We start from the raw sequence: 10,464 nt of genomic DNA on the forward strand, positions 1-10,464 counted from the left end.
GCCTGTGATCCCAGCACTTTGGGAGGCCACGGCGGATGGATCACCTGAGGTCAGGAGTTTGTGACCAGTCTGGCCAACATGGTGAAACCCTGTCTTTACTAAAAATAAAAAAATTAGCTGGGCATGGTGGTGGGCACCTGTAATCCCAGCTACTCAGAAGGCTGAGGCAGGAGAATCACCAGGCTGGTCTCGAACTCCTGACCTCAGGTGATCTACCCACCTCGGCCTCCCAAAGTGCTGGGATTATAAACGTGAGCCACCTCACCTACCCTGAAACTGCTTTTTTGTGCTTAGTCAGTTCCTAGGTGGGGGCCACAAGATCAGATGAGCCAGTTTATTGATCTGGGTGGTGCCAGCTAATCCATCAGGGTCTGCAAAATATCTCAAGCACTGTTCTTAGGAACAGTTTAGGAAGGGTCAGAATCTTGTAGCCTCCAGCTGTGTGACTCCTAAACCATAATTTCTAATCTTGTGTCTAATGTTAGTCCTACAAAAGTAATCTAGTTCCCAGGCAAGAAAGAGGTCTGCTTTGGGAAAGGGCTGTTGCCGTTTTTGTTTAAACTGTAAACTATAAACTAAATTTCTCCCAAAGTTAGTTCAGCCTACTCCCAGGAATGAACAAGGACAGCTTGGAGGTTACAAGCAAAATGGAGTCAGTTAAGTTAAATATATTTCACTGTCTCAGTCATAATTTTGCAAAGGCGGTTTCATATTGGATTCAGTGATGAAAAGATTTTATCTGAACGCCACTTAAAGAGGAAGGCATTTTATATCAATAAAATAATTTTTAAAAATTTTAACCAACATTAATAATATAAATACCCTGACTTGATCATTACACATTCTATGCATGGAACAAAATATTATATATACCCCATAAATATGTACAAAGATCATGTATCAATTAAAAAGAATCTCAAATCACACGTGTATTGCGTCAGAGGTTGGTAAAATCTGAATCCCATTTTCTGACAAGATCTTACACTTGTGTTAAAGAACAAATTAAAGATCACTAGAGCTTATAAATAAAATATAAATTGAAAAGCTGAGTTTATGTGTTTGTGTATGTGCCCAATAAGGAAAGAGCCCTACGGCTCTTTCCCTGTGGGGAAATTCATTAAGTATTCACCAGGTGGGGGAAATTCAGGGGCTTTTTCAAACTGAATAGAAAGAGGTTTCATAATAGTTATGCAAATTGAAGACTGAAGACTACAGTCTTCAGTCTTTAGGCTGGGAAACTGAGTTGTTTAAAACAAGTCCTGTTGCTTATAATCACTTACCAGCTTCGGTCAACTGAATCAGCTGCAGTGAGAAAAAACACTCAGTTTTGATTTGTTCCTAAAAATATTTTCCTTTTATACTCAAAATTAGTTGCTAACCAAAATTTAAAAACCTGAGAAATAAATTTTGTTTTCTAAATGCCACTAAAATTTTATATGATATAGGAGTGTGTGTATGTGCAAAAATGAAAAATAAAATGTTTCCAAATGTGTTTTAGTAATATCAACAAACAGATGGCAAAATTGTTTCATTCCCATTCTCTGCTACCATCTGGTTTAAGAAAATACTTAGGAAGAAATTTGTTCAAGTCATAAAGGTATCATTTTGAGAGACAGGACTAGCTGGATTTCCTAGGCCAACTAAGAATTCCTAAGCCTAGCTGGAGAAGGTGACGGTACCCACCTTTAAACAAAGGGCTTGTAACTCAGCTCACACCCGACCAATCAGGTAGTAAAGTGGGCTCACTAAAATACAGATTAGGCTTAAAAGCAGGAGGTAAAGAAATAGTCAAATCATATATTGCCTGAGAGCACAGTGGGAGGGACAATGATCGGGATATAAACCCAGGCATTCGAGCAGGGAGCGGCAACCCCCTTTGGGTCCCCTCCCTTGTAAGGGAGCTCGGTTTTCACTCTATTAAATCTTGCAACTGCACGCTCTTCTAGTCCATGCTTGTTCTGGCTCCAGCAGAGCTATCACTCGCGTCCACCACTGCAGTTTGCCACCGTCGCAGACCAGCGGCTGACTTCCACCCCTCCAGATCTGGCAGGGTGCCTCCTGCGCTCCTGATTCAACAAGGCGCCCACTGCCCCTCCCGATTGGGCTAAAGGCTCGCTATTGTTCCTGCATGGCTAAGTCCCCGGGTTCATCCTAATCAGGCTGAACACTAGTCGCCGGGTTCCACAGTTCTCTCCCATCACCCACGGCTTCTAATACAGCTATAACACTCACAGCATGGCCCAAGGTTCCATTCCTTGGAATCCGTGAGGCCAAGAACCGCAGGTCAGAGAACAAAAGGCTTGCTGCCATCTTGGGAGCGGCCCACCACCATCTTGGGAGCTCTAAGAACAAATATTTTCAGATAAATCTTTGAGTAAGTTCACAATTGGGTTATCTGAAATATGCAAGGAATCCTGTTCACCAAGATAAATGCACACACTCCAATAGAAATTATCTTGCACATTCAATGTCGACCATTGATATGGTTAGGCTTGGTGTCCCCACCCAAATCTCATCTTGAATTGTAATCCTCAGGTGTTTAGGGAGAGACCTAGTGGGAGGTGATTAGATTATGGGGACAGTTTCCCCTATGCCCATTCTTGTGATCATGAGTGAATTCTCATAAGATCTGATGGTTTTCTAAGCAGTAGTTTTTCCTGCGCTCTCACACACTGTCTCCTGCCACCATGTGAAGAAAGCCCTTGCTTCCCCTTTGCCTTCCGCCATGATTTTGTTGTAAGTTTCCTGAGGCTTCCCCAGCCACGTGGAACTATGGGTCAATTAAACCTCTTTTCTTTATAAATTACACAGTCTCAGGTATTTCTTTAAAGCAGTGTGAAAACAGACTAATATAATAGTCAACATAATTTGTCTTTTTATTATCTGATCTCCCCATTTTTCTTATAAAAGAATGATTACTTTATTCAGAAGTGGGACTCTGCACAATTAAGAGATGGTATTTCCCAGCCTTCTTTGTGTATAAAAATGGCAGTGTGACATAGTTCTCGCTGAGACCTAAGAAGAATTTTGCTGGAATTTGTGGGAATGGGCTAATTTCTCATTTAGGCATAGCCCTTCCTCTCCCTTCTACTGCTCTCCTCTCACCACCATCCTTCTTTTCCTTCTTGTTCTTCATATTCTTTCAAAAGAAAAGGCAAATAGAAAGCTGACAATGGATTATCCAACTTGTTACCATACAGCTCCCATGGAGATGAAAGCTCACCTTATGGAGAACTGAGCACAAAAATCTGAGAATCTGAAAACACTGATGATACTGAAATGGCCATTGCAAAATTATGGCTGAGAGCATTATTACAGTGAAAGAGATCTGACCTAAGCAACTTCACCTTGCTTCTAACCTCCAAGCCGTCCTTGTTCATTCCTGAGCCCAGGCCAAACTAACTTTGGGAGGAACTTAATTTATAGTTTGAAACAAAGACAATATCTCTTTCCCAAAACAAGACCCCTTCCTGCCTGGGGTCTAGACTGCCTTTGTAGGAGTAACCAGTTAGCCACACAATTAGAAATTATGGTTTAGGAGTTATATAACTGGAGGCTGTGAAGTTCTCACCCTCCCCAATCGCTCCTGGGGATAACTCACTATTGTAAAACCTAAGATGAGTGCTTCAGACATTTTGCAGACCCTGCAACTGATGGATCAGCTGGTACCACCCACATTAATAAACTGGCTCATCTGGGTCCTGTGGCCCCCACTCAGAAACTGACTAAGTGCAAGAGGGCAGCTTTGATTCCCTGTGATTTTATCTTTGACCCAAGCAATCAGCACTCCCAACTCACTGGCCCCTTACTCACCAAATTATCCTTAAAAAACCTAATCCCTGAGTTTTTGGGGAGACTGATTTGAGTAATAATAAAAGTCTAGAGGGTCTCCCATAGAGTCAACTGTGCATGAATTAAACTCTCTCTATGGCAATTCCCCTGTCTTGATAAATTGGCTCTGTCTAGGAAGCGGGCAGAGAGAACCCACTGAGCCGTTACAATATCGTAGGTCTTGTTAATTAGCTCTAGGCAGTTTCCCTAGACTTCTTGAAAAAGCCTGCTTTTCTAACTGGTGAAGCTTTGGCATTAAGGAATGCAATCTCAAATTGATATACTAATATAGGTATTTTTAGAAAGAATATAGTTGTACAAATGAGCAAATAAACTTCAAGTTATTCTAATATTAAAAGTGAGGTTAAAATTGTTTTCATTAATAATTACCTCAGTCACCTTTCCCCACCATTTAGAATGCACCATTTGTTTAATGTTATAGCTGGGATTACCTTAAAAATCTCCTGGTTTTATTGATTTCTAGTATTTAATGGGTATAGAAATTAATCTACAGAAAGCCACAGTGACTCACCCAGATTTATGATTCAGACTCAGAGTTTATAAGTCCAAGACCAACATTGTTTCTTATATGCTGTGTTGCCTACAGGGGTCCATAGTACCTGTTCTCTATCATTTATTGTCAATTCTCAGTAGAACTATTAATACCTCAGGGAAGCAAGATTAGTTAATAATGGAATATGTATCAGCATTGCAAACATGAGCTATTTCATGAAGGCCAGGGTGAGAGCATTTCATCAGCTTGGATTCTCAAGGTCTCATAAATGCTTTAATTTGTAACTGCATCAACATGTCTTATGGTGATGCTGGACATCAGTGGAACACAGATGTAGACAATTACCTTCAAATCCAATTATCGGGGAAGCCAAAGGTTTACCTAGGAAATATTACCTTTGCTAGGACTAGGAACATCTCAGTTTGTTTTTGTGAAGCCTTCATGATTGGCACAATATGAGTTTAAAGTATGGAGAACCAGATTCAGTTTCTAGCTTGTACAATTAACAGCTGTGTAAACAATGACTCACCCAAGAATTTTGTCAGCAGAGTATTATTTGTGTTGGGTTTTGTTTGTGGGGATTGTTTTGTTTGCATATATATTTGTGTATTTTATGTGGTTTTGGGGGGCATGGCGGTTCTGCTCATCTCTGTGTGTCTACCCAGGTCTCTAGCAGTCACTTTAGCCCAGGTAGATTCTTTAGCCATTAACTAAATATTGGCTTCCTAGTTTTTCTCTGCACATACAATAATGTACGGTAATCAGATGTGTGACTGTCATGTGTACATACTTCCAGAACTGCCAGTTCAAAATAAACAGACCCTCCTTGACACGGAGAATCCACATAATGTCACAGGAATGACTCACATACCTTCCAGGAAGATATGTGAGTAAAAGAAGCTCTTCTGTGCTGTGGATAGTGAGCAGAGCTATAAAGAATTAAGGATATAGAACCTATAATTTAATAAGGTATTTTTTTTCTGAGTTACTCCTGGTGGAATAAACAAAAGGAAAATGCATTTTTGTCTACCTTGGGAGGGAAAATAACATGATTGTGAAGTCTCTTACATTTAATGGAGCTTTGTTTGATTTCTAGATATTTCTTTTTTTTTTTTGAGACGGAGTCTCGCTCTGTCGCCCAGGCTGGAGTGCAGTGGCGCAATCCTGGCTCACTGCAAGCTCTGCCTCCCGGGTTCACGCCATTCTCCTGCCTCAGCCTCTCTGAGTAGCTGGGACTACAGGCGCCCGCCACCACGCCCGGCTAATTTTTTTTTTTGTATTTTTAGTAGAGACGGGGTTTCACCGTGGTCTCGATCTCCTGACCTCGTGATCCGCCCGCCTCGGCCTCCCAAAGTGCTGGGATTACAAGCGTGAGCCACTGCGCCCGGCCGATTTCTAGATATTTCTAAGAGTTTGTTAACATTTATAATAATAGGCACCAGAAACTTTTAGGGGAAAAAAGGGAAAATGTGAACAAAAAAGGAACTATGGCATTTTCACTGAGGAAGTAAAGCGTGATCTGGAGAAATAAAAAACAGACAAACACATATTGGTCCCAGGCCAGTTTTAAGAAACCCTTTTATACTAAGCCCTTTTTAACAGAAAGTGTTAATAGTATTCCATTTTTTTTTAAAAAAAGAAAGAGAACTCATAAAATTCACTTAGCTCTCCTAATTATGACAAATTATTGGAACAAATTGTTTTGTTAAATTCAATCAGTCTTAGGTCTTAGAGACGCTACAAATGGGATTATCTTATGGACAAATGTGACAGAAATGGGATGGGAACTTGAAGAATATAATCGATTTCTGAGGATCAGGAAAATGGAATTAAGTCCTTCTGATTTCGAGAAATCACTGGGCAGCAGTGCAGATCAGCTGCTGTTGGGAGACAGAAATAATTGTAATTTTAATAGGCTTAGATCAGTGGTAGTACAAAGGAGGGCATAGGATAAAGCAAACTTTATAGATATAAAATGCAAACCTATAAAATAGCCAGGATGTCATATTGGAGATAAAGACACCTTTGGGAGACTGTACTAGAGAGGATTAGCAAGGCATATGTTGTGGTTACACACAATCCCAGTGTCTTTTAAACCCCAGTTTAAAAGACAGTTATCTGACCTCTCTCCAAGTTTATTACAGACTAAAGAATCACAGTTGCCTGTAAATGTTTCTATGTTTGAGGAATTAAATGACTATTGCTAAGAGATGGGATTCGAATTTATTGGAGCTTCCAAGAGTCTTTACAAGAATGGCAAGAATATTGTGGGGGCCAAGGGCCAGTCACGATGGCTCACACCTGTAATCCCAGCACTTTGGGAGGCTGAGGCGGGCGGATCACGAGGTCAAGAGATTGAGACCATTCTGGCCAACATGGTGAAACCCCGTCTGTACTAAAAATAACAAAAAAAATTAGCTGAGCGTGGTGGCACGCACCTGTAGTCCCAGCTTGGGAGGCTGGAGCAGGAGAATCACGTGAACTCGGGAGGCAGAGGTTGCAGTGAGCCAAGGAGCCGAGATCCTACCACTGCACTCCAGTCTGGCGACAGAGCGAGACTCTGTCTCAAAAAAAAAAAAAGAATATTGCAGGGGCCAAGGAGATAGCTTTCCCTTGGCCCTCTGAAGTTTCCCTGAAAAGTCAATTTGCACAAGGCAGATTAATTAGAGAAAAGGCATACAAATTATTCAACACATAGACACGAGGGCCTTCACAATGAAGACCCAAAAAATATAGGGGAAATTATCCACTTGTATGCTTAGGTTTAATAAAGTAAGGACAGCCCTGTAGAAATATGACTGGATATAATCTAATGCTAATAGGCTGAGTTAGAAACCGAGCAAGACCCGTCTGTCTAGGTTTTTCTTGGCCTCTCTGTGCTGCATTCCTTCCTTTTGGTTGCAGGACAGGACCATCTCTGGAATGGGCACCTTATGACCTACAGTCAAACAAAGATAGCTCAGATGATTTCTTTATGACCAGTTTTACACAGACAGAGTGGAAGGAGAGTTAGAGTAATACTTTTAGGTTTTATGGCTGGCTGTGGCAAGAGGGGTGTCTGGTTTCTATGACCCACCTTGGAGAGGGATTCTTGTTTATACAGCTAGCCTCAAAGGAAGATAGGACTGAGAGACAGGAAAGAAAGTCAGAGAAAAACTTTTGCTTCTGAGGTATTGGTTTGGGGTATTGTTTTCTGAGCCCCTAAATACATAATAGGTATCTTTGTCTGTGCCCTTTTTATTGTTCTTTTCCTCCTTTTTTCTCTTATGTGTCACTGTCACCATTCTCAGGTGGGCTTTCGAGAATGAATGTGCAAAATTCATGATTAGGGTCAACCATGTCTCCATAGCTATGGGCCTTACAAGCATTAACTGTCTATCATTTGCATCTTCAGATTGATATTCAGAACAGTTTCAGGATTCTCACACTAGGTTAGAGAACTGTTTTTTAAATAAATCCATCAACATATTGATATGGGAGAGGGACAAGGAAATGCTGAGTAGAGAAGGGCGGTGTACCTGGCGAGGTTCCACCCTCGGCCTTTGCCCACGAACCAAGGTGAGGACAGGCACTCCTGTTTTCATGCCCAAATGTTGCATTTCCAAGCCAGCCATGCCCCTCCTCCTGTGCCTATAAAAACCCTGAGACCCTAGTGGGTATACACACACAAGTGGCTGGATGTCAAGAGGAACACACTGGCAGAAGAACACACCAACAGATGCTGGCAGACCATCGATGGCAGAACAAAGCAGATGCCAAAGAAAATTCAGCTGAGGGTGGTTGGAGGAGAGCCAGGCTGCTGAGCAGCCCTACTCCAGGGGAAGACCACCTTCCCACTCCATCCCCCTTCTGGCTCCCCATCCATCTGTTAATAACTACTATCACCACTCAATAAAATCTTGCACTCACTCTCCAAGCCCACATATGATCTGATTTTTCTGGTACACTTCGGCAAGAACCCTGGGATACAGAAAGCCCTCTGTCCTTGCGATAAGGCAGAGGGCCTAATTGAGCTGATTAAAGCCAGGTGCCTACGGACGGCTAAGCTGAAAGAGCACATTGTAACACACACCCATTTGGGCTTCAGGAGCTGTAAACACTCAGCCCTAGATGCTGCCATGGAGTCGGAGCCCACGCTGCCCACGACCTGCCCGTCTGCATGCTTCCCTTAGGGGTTTGAGCTGTGGGGCACCAAAGAAGTGAGCCACACCCCCATCACACGCCCTGCAAGGGGGATAAGGGAAAACTCTCCTCGTTTCAATATGTTAAAGCTTATTCACCCCATGAGAGCCATTTGGTTGGTAGGCTATTAATTATTGCCTCAATTTCAGAGCCTGTTATTGGTCTATTCAGGGATTCAACTTCTTCCTGGTTTAGTCTTGGGAGGGTGTACATGTCCAGGAATTTATCCATTTCTTCTAGATTTTCTAGTTTATTTGCGTAGACGTGTTTTTAGTATTCTCTGATGGTAGTTTGTATTTCTGTGGGATCAGTGATGATCTCCCCTTTATCATTTTCTATTGCGTCTATTTGATTCTTTTCTTCTTTATTAGTCTTGCTAGTGGTCTATCAATTTTGTTGATCTTTTCAAAAAACCAGCTCCTGGATTCATTGATTTTTTGAAGAGTCTTTTGTGTCTCTATCTCCTTCAGTTCTGCTCTGATCTTAGTTATTTCTTGCCTTCTGCTAGCTTTTGAATGTGTTTGCTCTTGCTTCTCTAGTTCTTTTAGTTGTGATGTTAGGATGTTGGTTTTAGATCTTTCCTGCTTTCTCTTGTGGGCATTTAGTGCTATAAATTTCCCTCTACACACTGCTTTCAATGTGTCCCAGAGATTGTGGTATGTTGTGTCTTTGTTCTCATTGGTTTCAAAGAGCATCTTTATTTCTGCCTTCATTTCATTATGTACCCAGTAGTCATTCAGGAGCAGGTTGTTCAGTTTCCACGTAGTTGAGCGGTTTTGATTGAGTTTCTTAATCCTGAGTAAAATGCTATTCTTAACATTAGTTCTGTTCCACTGGTTTATTCACCTTGTTACTAGGCTTATTACTAGGACTATGTAGTATGCTTCCTCACTGTTCTATTTTAACATTCTAGGAGAATGAAAACCCCACAGAGGAAGGTGGTTTTGTCTCTTCTCTTCATGGATGCAATCCAAGCACCTAGAACACAGCCTGGCACAGAAGAAGCACTCAAACTATGGTATTTCAATGAAAAGTGAGGAATATTTTTCGTGTGGAATTTTTTAAAGGAATGTTTTGCCCTACACCTCTTCAGTAAGGAGATTATCTGTGAAGTACTACGCGAGGCCTGCTCTGTGCATAGCGAGATCAGCAGAGGCAGAGACCAAGAGAGGCAGAAACCTGGCAGAGCTGCTGAGGATGGTGTAGAAAGAGACTTCCCCATGCTTAGTCATCCCATCACGCCCATTGTCATGTGTAGCCTCCAGTTATACAAAGCTAGAGATGCTCAGCCTCATCCCCATCTGAGATAATTGCATTATTTTGCCCTATTCATCATCACTGAATGGTGAGTCCCAGCAATTCTGTTTTACTCTGATATCAAGAGCACCAGGAAATAACCATTTGTTTGTATTTCACTTGGAAGGTAGGGTCTCACACCAGGTTTGGGGATTTACTGTTCAAGTCCAGATGACCAGTAAAGCAAGTTCCTGGAAGTAATAATATAGCAGTTAAGAGCACAGTCCCTGAATTAAGATTACCTGGATTCAAATCTAGACTTCACTAATTACTAGGTTGTATGACTTGGGGTAAGTTACTTAACATCTCTGTAATTCAGGTTATCAGCCAAAAGACAGAAACCTGTTATTTTAGCAGAGAGTACTTGCTAGAAAGAGTCATTACCTGTGTATTAAAGAACTGCAAAGGCATAAAGAAAACACTAAAATAATATAGGGATAGAAACTGCATGAACCAGCCACCACCCCAGACACTACTAACTCCCTAAGCAACCCCTGGCCTATAGTTTCCCCACCTGTAAAATGCTGAAGTTGGGGGGAAATCCATTCACTTTCATTCTGCTGGCATGATGTGAGATTCTAAGAAACAGGGAGAAAATTCCGTGAGTGGAACAAATAACCAAGTCAAACATCAAGGCGGTC

This window comes from Nomascus leucogenys, chromosome 4 (genome assembly GCF_006542625.1).
Source record: "Nomascus leucogenys isolate Asia chromosome 4, Asia_NLE_v1, whole genome shotgun sequence".
In the NCBI taxonomy this organism is placed as follows: Eukaryota; Metazoa; Chordata; class Mammalia; order Primates; family Hylobatidae; genus Nomascus; species Nomascus leucogenys.